Source organism: Hydra vulgaris, chromosome 15 (assembly GCF_038396675.1).
Source record: "Hydra vulgaris chromosome 15, alternate assembly HydraT2T_AEP".
Taxonomy (NCBI): Eukaryota; Metazoa; Cnidaria; class Hydrozoa; order Anthoathecata; family Hydridae; genus Hydra; species Hydra vulgaris.
This window is the reverse complement of record NC_088934.1, coordinates 38,935,469-38,948,751: the sequence shown is the minus strand read 5'-3', so window position 1 is coordinate 38,948,751 and position 13,283 is coordinate 38,935,469.

Here is a 13,283-nt window from a genome sequence, read left to right as displayed (position 1 = left end):
CAGTGTCCCACAAAGAAATGCAGGTTTGAAAGTCGAAGAATTTCCAATTTTCTTTATTAAAAAAAGAAAAAAATATGTTGGAGAAGGGTTTCTGTAACTTTTTTTATGCTCCAAAACTTTTAACTTTAGATATAATAAGGTCCTTAAGACTTAAGGGACTTACGAACTACATTGAGGAACGAAAACAAGTTATTTACAGAAACTTTTCAATTTTTAATCTGGAGTACCACAGTGTTATTGAGAATAAAGCCTCAGGGTCCAGTTTTCAAAGTAATATGATCTAAAGTAATGTTTGAATAAAATAATATGCTTTAAAATGCATATAGTTATACATATAACTCCTGATTGTTAACTATATGTATAACTAGTTATACATATAATTTGTTATAAAAACTTATTTTTTAAGGTTATGCTTGAACAAATTAGTAGCAATTAATTCAAATTCAAGATTTAGTTAAAGTTCAAGTTAAAAATCTTATTTATTCATTGTTTTTGTTAATTTTATATTTATTTGTTCAAATTTATCAGTTAGTACTATTTTTTACTACAGTAAGAATGTTTATCATTGTTGAACGTGATTTTATTAGTAACTTAATTTTATTTTCAACATATTTTGACAACACCCTTTATATTTTAAATGATGATTTTAAAGCTTTACTTTTCTCTTGATGTTAAATTTATTACGTTTCAATAACTCAGATTGAATTTTAACTGAATTATTGTAAGCTTTGTAGGGGTTTGTTGTATATCAAATGGTGTTGTAAATAAAGTAAAAATAATATATATATATATATATATATATATATATATATATATATATATATATATATATATATATATATATATATATATATATAAATATATATAAATATATATATATATATTCATTTTATAAAATAGAGTCTGACAACTGATAATTAATGGAAATAAATACAAATTATAAAAATCATGTAAACTTCATTTATTATTTCTAAATACTATATTAATGTTAGTCTACAAATTTAAAATCAATTTAGAGCATTGTTATTAGTTCTTTTGTGATTCGCACTTCCACTTCTGTCTCTCAAATTTATAAAATAGGTGGTCAAAGCTTGCTCAATAGGTAGGTTCTCAGCAAAACAATGCTTTTTTCTTACACTTTCTAAAGAGAAATATGGCAAATTGATTACTTATTTTACCTAAATCATAGGGTCATCTATGCATAATGATGTCAGATGATGACCCGGTTTATTGAACACCTTCACCCTTTATCAAACTCAGTCAATTTTTTTGCCATCTCCCATTGAAAATGGTGTCAGTTTTTGTTATCATATTATGATGGTATATCTGAATTGTTAATATAATATAAAAAATGCATATACCATCAATTTTTTTCTTGTTTATTTAGATAAGCAAGCTAATTTCTGAATTAAAATTGTTTTTCCTATGATACTTTACAGTTTTAAGCAACAAAAGCAAGAAGTTTTTAGACCACATTGTTGGTGTAAATACCTCTAAAACCTGCTTATAGCTAGCATAAATTGTTTTACTTTTTTTTAAAATAAAATATTTTACTTTTTTTTTTAATTCCATTTTTTAATTGACATTATTTTGGTCTCACACTGCCCCTCTATCTACTGGCATTATTTATGGATGTTCCAATAGCCTAAATATATATATATATATATATATATATATATATATATATATATATAATATATATATATATATATATATATATATATATATATATTATTTTTACTTTATTTACAACACCATTTGATATACAATAAACCCTTACAAAGCTTACAAAAATTCAGTTAAAGTTCAATCTGAGTTATTAAAACGTAGTAAATTTAACATCAATAGAAAAGTAAAGCTGTCATCATTTAAAATGTAAAGGGTGTTGTCAAAATATGTTTAAGTAAAATTAAGTTACTAATAAAATCACATTCAACAATGATAAAAATTCTTACGGTAGTAAGAAATAGTACTAGTTAACAAATTTGAACAAATAAATATAAAATAGTGAAAAAACAATGAACAAATAAAAACTTGAACTTGAACTAAATCTTGAATTTGAATTAATTGGTACTAATTTGTTCAAGCATAACCTTAAAAAATAAGTTTATATAATAAATTTTATGTATAACTAGTTATACTTATAGTTAACTATTAGGAGTTATATGTATAACTGCATGCATTTTAAAACATTTTTTTAAATTTATATATTACTTTAGATCGCATTATTTTGAATACTGGACCCAGAGACTTTTTTCCAGGGATGCGGAGTACCAAAAAGGACTCCGGATTTGAAAGTCACAAAAAGATTACTTTATCCTAGTTTTTGATATCCAGGAGCTCTAAAAATATAAATAAGTCTATGGACTACTATTAGGAAAAAAAATAGGACTTTTAGGTTAGAGGAACAATTGTTTTTTGAGCCCGGAGTCCTTAGGCATAATGGCGGCAAGGACTCCAGGACTCCGGGCTTAAAAACAATAAGTTTCAAGTCATTAAATCTCATGAATTTTTTTATTATAGTAGATAATAAGTCAACAAACATGTTTAGAGCTTCTGGACACTACAGACTTGGAAAAAGTAAATATATAAAGCCAGAGTCCTTTGGGACTCCGCATCCCTGCTTTTTTCCCAATTACACTGTGGTACTCCAGATTAAAAATTGAAAAGTTTATGTAAATATCCTGCTTTTGTTTCTCAATGTACTTCGTAAGTCCCTTAAGTTTTACGAACCTTATTATATATAAAGTTAAAAGTTTTGGAGCCTAAAAAAAGTTACAGAAACCTTCCTATCTCCCCCCTATTTTAATATTTTTTTTTAATAAAGAAAATTTGACTTTAAAACCAGCATTTCTTTGTGGGACACTACAGTGTCCCATGCATGCATGCTTGGTTTTCGACAACATTTGAACTTGCATCAGTCAATTGTTTGCAGATAATATACTCAAGAACTGTGTTTACATTTTCATCTTTTAACATTAGACGAAAGTTTGTGTTCACGCTTTTTTAATAAATCTTTAAAATTTGATTGGTTTATAAATTAGATAGCGCAACTTCAAGACGATAACGTTGTAAGGTTCAATGGGTTAACATTGTAAGGTAATAATATTGTCAAACTAACGATAAATTTTTTTAATAATTAAAATGCCTTTAAAATGCTGTGTAAACTATTTCAACTACAACAAAAATATCAATTTATACAACTACAACTACAATATCAATTGCAACTACAATAAAAATATCAATACTCAACTACAACAAAGATATCAATTTATAAATTTCCGAAGAATCTAGAGAAAAAGATGTAGTGAAGCTATCCCAAGAACTGGTTTTATTGTTACAGACTATACAGCAGTATGTCAACTGCATTGGCCAAATGAAGCACCTTTTGAAAGCAAATATGGGAAGCAACGACCTTTAAACCCACCATCTGTTTTTAAAAATATTCCGCCTAGTTGTTTAGCCACACCAGCAAGTAAAGTTAGAAAAACTGTAACTTCAAGCGGTTTTCGAAGCATTTTACCAGATGAGTTAAATGATTTTCTAAAAGAGGATGAACTTATATTTGACGATATTCAATTTTTGTTAAGTGATAATAATAATGTTATTGTTTTCCAGCTTAATAAAAAAAGTTTACACATACAATCAAAAATGTACAAACTTGGTGTTCCATTATTTATTTTAGTAATTTTCAATGATTATTCATTTGTAGCTAGCCATAATGGCACAACTTGTAATATTTCATCTTTAGCTGTAAACAAATTAAAGTTAATAAAAACAAAATCAGCTTTATTTGAAGCAGTTAGACTTTTAAAAAATAAAGAAAGTTCGCTTCAGTCAAATATTCTATTCGAACACCTTAATGTTATGAGAAAAGTTAACGTTGGTGAAGTTTTATATACTTCAGATATTATATGTAGAGCATATGAGTATTTTGCTATGCGACGAAGTTTATATGATTGTTTGTGTATTGACTACAAGTTACCAAGTATAAGGATTTTAACACGATTGAGTTCAAAAATAAGCTCAATGGAGGACCTAAGTTTCATAAATAGTATTTTTATGAATTTAAATCCATTGAAAAGAACTTCCATACTACTAATTGATTAGGTCTATGTCAAAGCTTCATTACTTTACCAAAGAGGTGCTTTGTTTGGTCAAGTAGTAAACTACCCTGAAAAGTTAGCTAAAACAATTTTATCATTTATGATTAAATGTCTTTTTGGAGGTCCAGAATTTATATGTAGAGCTCAACCTGTTTCAAGTCTTTCCTCTGAATTTCAGTTTGCTCAGTGTCAACAAATTGTTGATACAATAAATAATATTGAAAGTAGTAAGACACTGGTAATAATTACTGATGGTAACGGTGTAAATCAAAGATTTTTTGGAATGTTTAAAACAGTTGATAGTAAACCATGGTTATCAACATCAGGTATATATTTATTGTATGATTATGTGCATCTCTTAAAATCTATACGAAACAATTGGTTGACAAAAAAGACTGGCGAACTTCAATTTTTGAACAATGAAGAACTGGCTTTGGCTAAGTGGAGTGATTTAGAAACTTTATATAAAACTGAGTGCAATAGTCTTTTTAAACTCTCTAAACTTACAGCTAAATCAGTTTATCCAAAACCAATAGAGAGACAATCTGTAAAGTTTTGTTTGTCTGTTTCTTGCAAAGAAACAGTAGCTGCATTAAGAATGCATCCAGAGATTGAAAATAAACCATTTGAAGGTACTGCTGTATTTATTCAAAAAATAATTCTTTTTCGAATGTTGTTAATGTCAAAGCACCTGGTGCTGGCATTCGGTTTAGAAATGAATTATGCGGAGAAATCCACTCAGTTGGTGATCAACAGTTACAACTGCTACGAGATATTGCTGAACTGTCAAATTTTATGAAACCTACAGGTAAGCGTGTAAAACAGCTTACGCTAGATACTAGCAATGCAATAGCCCATTCATGTTATGGCTTTATTGATCTCGTAGAAACTTTGTTGAGTAATGGAGTAAAGTATGTCTTATTAGGTTGGTTTTCAACAGATCCACTTGAAAAAGCTTTTTCTAAGCTTCGACAGGGATTTGGAGTTACTTACTTTATAAACACTAAATCTGTAATTGAAAAAATTAATATTCAACATACTAAATTGATATTACAACTTGACATTCCTGTTGATGGTATCGATGGTCATACTTGTGACATATATTTTAGAGATAATTCTATCAATGAAAAAGAACTTCTGGATAATATACATGATCTTGAAAGCTCAGTTAATAAATCTACATTAGTGGCTATAGTTTACATAGCTGGCTATGTGCAAAAAAGCAAAATAAAAATTTATGATAATTCTACCAATTATTATTATAAATATGGAAGTTATCTGTATAGCCTAAACAGAAGCGGACTTGAAATTCCTTCTGATACTCTTGTCCAACGGTCAATATTGTGCTTTTTTTCTTCAAGGTGCTACTGACTCTTTATGCAGAACATTTTGTGTTACTCAGTTTCAGTTCATTGCTGCTAAATAAATTTAAAATCACAAAAAACAATGCAGAGTATATTCTAATATTCTGCTAAAGAATTACTCACTAATTACCACTCCCAAAATACTAAAGCTATCATAATTTATGTGAAAATTAGTTTTTGTAATTTATTATGCTATTTACTTGTAATGTTTTTTATTTTCTCATTAGCCTATATGTCTCTCAATATGTTTGAAAATATTTACCCTGTTGAGATACATTGATAAAACTTTTTTTTCGCTTGAATCAACTTTTGTTGGTGTTTTTTATTGTTGGTGATATTTATTGTTACCATTTTTAGCAAAAAAAATTAAAAATACAGTTATCTTTCTAATATATAGATATATACTTTGATATGGTTCTGCTTGTTATTGATACTATTTAATATTACATAAATATTCTTAATGAAATTTGAAATACGAAAAATATGATTATCTTTTAACATTTTTTTGGTTTTCTTTTTATATTTCCGTCTTTACTAGATATTATTATTAGAAAACATAGACTGCCATTACACCCTACCTAATATAAAAATATATCAATATAAGTAAAAGTGAAAGTTTAATCGGCCTTCAGTTTTTACGGCATTTTGCGCGATGTCAAGGCCTATTATTATAGAAGGCCGTTTGTGTGACGAAAAAGTAAAGACTTTTGCATCCAGTGGCTATTGCACCCAACGTCTACATCATTGAAAAAGTAGGTTTTTACATTTTTGTTTTTGTTTTTTTGTTTAACTACTTATCCTAATTTATCACTTATTTTCAAGATTCTCCTCATGGGTTCAAGGTCACTACGCATAACATGTGTTCAATTACCCATATACGTTATTCGTTAGTCATTGTAAGTAATAAATTAGGAATTAATTATTTGTGAAATATTGTAGTCATTAATGACTTCAACCTGGCTAATAATTAAAATTGCTCGACTAATAAGGTTCCTTATTAAAATTGCTCTCTCTCTCTTTCTCTCTCTCTCTCTCTCTCTCTCTCTCTCTCTCTCTCTCTCTCTCTCTCTCTCTCTCTCTCTCTCTATATATATATATATATATATATATATATTTATATAAATATTTATATATATATATATATATATTTATATTTATATATATTTGTATTTATATTTTTTTTTAGAAAATGTTTGAAGAAAGTTAGAAGATACTAAAAACCTTGGTATTATGCAAGCCGAAGCGATTTAATTAATTCAATCGACTAAAAACGGCGTGTTAATCGCAAAAGAAAAAATAATATTTTTAATATTCATTTTGGATGTATTGATTAATAGCATTTATTTTAAAATAAATTCATTTTCCAACACGTTTTTTAATATTATAAAATTTCGTCATAATAGTATAAGGTAAATCCCACACGGGTTATAGGTGGAAAACATCACATGTAAAAGATCAAAAATGCTACACATTTTGAATACCAAATGGGATAAAGTACCAAATACCAGATTAAGTTAAGCCTCTCTGAAAGCTTCGATGATTAATTATAAATTACTATTTAAGTAATTTTTAAATTAAAAGAATTTTAAAAATTATCATAGAAGCATTCGAAATTTCATTTGTCTAGTATTGACTACTTTTGTACCATTTGGATTAAAATATGTGGCATTTAAGATCTATAACATGTAGTATTTTCCACCTATATCCCATGTAGGATTTACCACATAAAACCCATGTGGGATTTACCATATGAAACCCACATGGGACAAAATAATAATCCCCATATGGGTTAAATATGGTAAAAACCCACACGTATCCCATATGGGATTTACCATATGGAATCCATGTGGGATTTACCATATGAAACCCACATGGGACAAAATAATAATCCCCACATGGGTTACATATGGAAAAAATCCACGCGTATCCCATGTGCGCTTTTTCACTGGGAAAAGTTTTCTATCAAATTTTGAAATTTGTAATTAAAGAACCCAGTTAACCAGCCCAACTGGGTCCCAGCTGGGATTGACTGGGATTGAGCTGGGATTACTGGGATTGGGTTCGGGCTGGGATTTGTTCTGGGTGCCAGATGGGTCCCATATAGTGAAAATAATGCCGCAAATAAAATCTGGGTTTTTACTGGGATCGGCATGGGCTTCCGTAAATGGTTTGCGGCTGCTTTGAATTGATGGAAGCGTGTATTTTCTAATCAAAGCTGTTTTTTCGGCATCGTTTTTATTAAAAAGTTTTGTTGAAATAAAATTACAAGATTCTTTTAAAATGTCATATGCAGTAAGAATTTAGGAGATATACACAGGAACTTCATTTGGTTTTTTTATTGTATTTTTGTAAAAAAAATATTTACATAATATGTAAATAAATTTAAAACTGATATGTAACATATCAGTTTTTATATTAAAATTAATTTATATTAAAAGTGTAAATATGAAGAAAAAAAACCTGGCATACTCTTAAACTTCTTAAATGCTGTAAATTTCATAGCCATGAATAAGTTCAAGAGTATGTCAACGTTTACTTTTTTACAGACTTGTAAAATGTTTTTTTATGTGATAGACAAATGTTGAAAATTTTTCAAATTATGTTTAAATATAGGTTTCAAATTAGGTTTCAAATATAGGTTTCAAATTAGGTTTCAAATATAGGTTTCAAATTAGGTTTAAAGGTTCAAATATGGTTGACTTACAGTTATGGCTTAGTCACTAAGTTACGAAAACAAAATAAACTAATTTTAGTGTGTTTCCTTTTTAATTATCTTTTTCAAGCAAATCTCAATGTCACTTTACAAAGTATGGTAAGGTTTTACTAAGTAACACTGTCATATCTAAACTTTACATGTTATTCACAAATACATAAAAGATTTACGTTTTTCTTTAAGTTATATAATTTATAATATATTACTTATAAGTAATATATTATATATAATATATATAATATATATAATATATATAATATTATATATAATATATATAATATATATTATATATAATATATTATATATATATATATATATAATTATATATAATATATATAATATATATTATATATAATATATATAATATATATAATATAAATATTATAAATACTGTAACTGATATTATAATTTATAATATAAGGTTTTATATGAAAAAATGTTTAAATTATATTGTAAATTATTTGCAAATAATCGTAAGTAATAACAAAAATTATTAGGTGTTTTTTCGTTTAACTTTATTTGTTTGTACTAATAAAATATTTATCACGTTTTCTTTGAAAATATTTGCAGTAACAGTAAACCTAATCCAATAACTGACTATTTGAAAGACTTTGTTGCAGAATGGAAATATCTAAAAAAGTCACCATTTGAGGATCATAAAGGTCATAAGTTTATCGTAAAACTAGATGCAGTAATATGCGATGCCCCTGCAAGAGCATTTTTAAAGGTATGAAATTTCATACTGCATATCATAGCTGTGAGTGATGTTTACAAAAAGGTCAATGGTTTGGAAAAATTATTCTTCCTAATTTATCTGTTTCTGTTATATACTGGTCCGGTAATTTTAAAAGGTACCTTGCCAAATTATGTTTATTTAAACTTCTTGGATTGCTATACGTACTCTTTTGAGTCAATCACTTTGTGAAAATTATCTTGATTATGTTAAAAGTAGAAGATTAAAAAAGCTTGTGCGACGACCTCAGTTTTTGTGCTTTCAAATTGTGAGAAATATTTTTGAACGGCATTTGAATCCCACTAATCAAGGTCAGTTCCCATACGATATCGTCACTGTTTGCAATATAAACAGTTTAATAGTGCTAAGTTTTTTGCATTGATTAATGATTGTTTCAAAGTAAACATAAAAGTTGGTGTTATAAGAAATTTTTTACAAGTTCCAAATAGCAAATGCAATGAAGCCTATATTGTTTTTCAAAAATATGAACTTTTACAACCATTTTTTACAAATCCAATGAACTCTGACTTGCCTTCAATTTTTTTTTGCAGAGAAGGTATCCTGTTTTAATAAAATATTCTTGATTGCAGATTTAGATTGTAAATATGTAAAGTTACCATTTAAAATGGATTTGTAATTATTCCTCAGATGCATGTATACTAAATTTAATAAAATTTTATGATATTTCTTTACTTGCTTTTTTTATATATTCTTATTTATTGCATTCTACTGTACCTTTTTTTTCATTACATTCTGGGTACCTAGAAGAAAATAACTGGGTTTGAATCTGGGTACCCGGCAACAAGTCCATATTTAAAAAAGTGGTATAAAATCTTGAAAAATCTCAAGGGTTACATTATTTTCACAAAATAATTTTGATTAATTTGCGCTAATTAACTTTGCCTAATATATCAAGTTTCTTAATATTAAATAATAATTAATAGGTTGGTAATGTTTGGAATCACTTGCCGTCTTACCTCGTTAATGCGAAAATCATCAAGAGCTTTAAAATTAAATCACACAAAAAAATGGTTATTGACTCCATAACACTCTTAGACTTATATCAAAAAGTTTATTGGTTAAAGTTAAAACTTAATGAAATCCTGTTAATAATATTTCAACACAATTTAAAGTACCACTTAAACATATAGTTACAGTATTTAAGGTAATTGTTATTAGAATTTTCTTTCATGATACCCGGTGCCGGGTACTGCAGAATTACCGGGTCCCCAGGTCTGAACCGGGTACCAGGCACATTTAGTCAAGTCTTACTGGCCTCTAAAAATCCAGAAAGTTTTTCTAAGGCAAAAAGTTGGTGTTTAGAGGCAGAGTTAAATTGGCCTACTTCTACTGCATGAATTTTGGCTACTGCTGGTCACTTTTTTTTTTTAATAGTTATATAAATTTTATTTTGCATGCCTTATACATATGGTTAAAAAATAAAGTTGTATTGTGATATAAATATTTTTTTAAGTTATTAGTATTTAAATTTTAATCATGTCATTTCACATTAAAACTGATGAAACAAGTCTATAAAAGTCATTCCAAATCAAGACAAACATTAATATTAAAAAATAATGTTGTTTTAGATTCACTTCCCGAGGCTTGTCAGAAAGCAATATTGGCTGAAGACACTTCGAACCTTGAAGTTGAAAATAACAAAAAACGAAGAAGGTGAGTTCCATAAAATTTTGTTAGTGTAGTCTACAAAAACTGTACTAAATATTCTTGAGGAACATAGCAGTTAGAAATAGTAAATAAGGAAGTAAGCAGAAAGTTTCCATCCTGCCTCCTTGATCTTACAAAGAGAGAACATAGTAGTAGTCCTAATAAAAGTTAGTTCTTTTGTAATTAATAGTTGTCTTGTCAACCTGCTAACCTAACAGACTACTTATTTTTGGTAATTCCTGTCTTTAGAGACTTACGAACCTGAAATACCATACTACCATATCTTTATATATACATACTATATGTTTTATATATATGATATATATATATACAATTATTTATACTTATATGTATATATGGCTATATGTTTATATATGCAGCAGTGTCTACTCAAGTAATTTAATAATTTCTTTAAATAATTTATAAAATATTTAGAATAAATGTTTTAAAAGCTGATAAAAGCGACACAAGCGAAGTTGACTCCGATAGCAGTGAAGAGTTTATTGAACAGTAATCTTTTGCATTAGCTATGTTAATGTTGATATTAACAAATACATATGTATATATATATATATATATATATATATATATATATATATATATATATATATATATATATATATATATACATATATATATATTTTTATACATATATATATATACATATATATATACATATATACATATATATACATATATATATATATATATTATGTATATATATATATATGTATATATATGTATATATATATATATATATATATATATAATATATATATATATATATATATATATATATATATATATATAGTTTATGTCAGCTTCCAGAAGATATAAATTATTTTCTATTTTGATAGCAATATTCAGACATTTGATAAGAAACAATTTGGTCTAAATGTTGAGTTTTTAGGTTTTAATATGTTTTTTAATTAATTATAACAGGATGTTTTATAATGTTTTTTAGAATATATTGTGAAATAAATTAAATAAACAATCATAAAATGCTTCTTTAGTGCAATATAAAATTGAAAATGTAGTTTTGATATTAAATATTGCAAAAACTGGATGTTTGAATAATCATGAATGTTTTTGTATTTGCACTTGCTATAGTAAGTCAATTTTCAATGTGTTATTATATGATATAGTCATATATAATATGTTTATTTACAAAGTTATAAAAAAGATATCAAATTTTTTTGGTAATGCATATTTTTAAATGTTATTATTGTATAAAACTTTATTAAATTTTTTTAAGAGGTTCAATAGTATCTATGTTTTGTTTTGAGAGTTGGTTTGTGTTGATTTATGATTAAGAAATGTTAGTTTTTTACACATGAAAGTTATGTAAAATCTCGCATGAAATAGTTCATCTAAATCTAGTAAGTTTACACTTAATCTGACAACATTATTTTGAATATTTTTGTTTCAGAAAGTTCAGGAAAGATTTATTTTTCTTGAGCTTTAATATCTTAAACTATTAGTTTACAGAGTTTGATAAAATAAATAAAATTATTTCTGTATATTAAAAATATATAGAATTTGTAAGATATACAGGTTTTTCCTATTATTGACCTGGGCTTCTGTGAATAGATAAGTTCTGTGATTAGAAGATGGACTGTGAATTGCTAGGAAATGTGAATGGTATTATTATAGCACATATTTTTAGATCAAGAATAATTTGTTTTACATTATTTTCATTAAAAGTTTATGAATATATATGATAAAAAACTTTTTAAAAACTACATATACAGTAGTTTGACATGATTTGGAATATTTGAAGGATTTTTCACATAAGCTTCATTTGGTAACTCAATGGTAGTTTGTTTTTATTTTTATTTTCATTTATCTGTTGATTAGTAGAATAATATTTACTAGTAATAATATATATATAATTATGGTAAAGTGTGTATGTTATTCATGCAATATTATTTTAGTAGTCAATTTTTAATAGTTTAATGGGAGCATGTATTGTCATCAATACATGCTGCCATTGTCACAATGTAGTAAAGTTTAAAAGTTATCTTTGTATAATGATTTTTTAAACCAATTTATTAGGGTGTTGTATATTTTTTAGAATTTGCTGTAAAGTAAATTTAATTTATAATCACATAATGTAACTCAAAGACAACATGGAATTAAACATCAAATTTTTGTTCACGATAATTTAAGTACGTTATGTTTGAATAATCATGAATATAGCTATTACATATATTAATATATAATACTCAACACTAGTTTATAATTGTAAATTTTAATTGCGAAAATGATTTTAATACAAAATTCATTGTGGTCAAACTACAATTGTTTTTAATTTTTTTCAATATGTTTAAATTGTAACAAATAATTATTTTCAAGTAATAATGTTGCCTAAAACGATTATTATTTAATTAGATATAATCAAAATGTTATTGATATTGATTACTTATGCATTTATTAAGTTATGTAAAAGATATTAAACCCTCACCAACTGATTTAAGGGTTTGATGTTATGTTAACTCGAGTCAAGTTTTTAAATTTTAAATGGTAACATAGTAGTCATGTTGTATTATTGTTGTTTACAAGTCTATTTATGTCATACCTAATTAATAACATCAAACATTAACCGTAAAATAACTTGGTTATAGATTCCCTGCAGGATGCCGGGTTAAAAGAAAAACTGAACACACTTTAAAACAAGATGATGGCAACTGAAGAAGTTG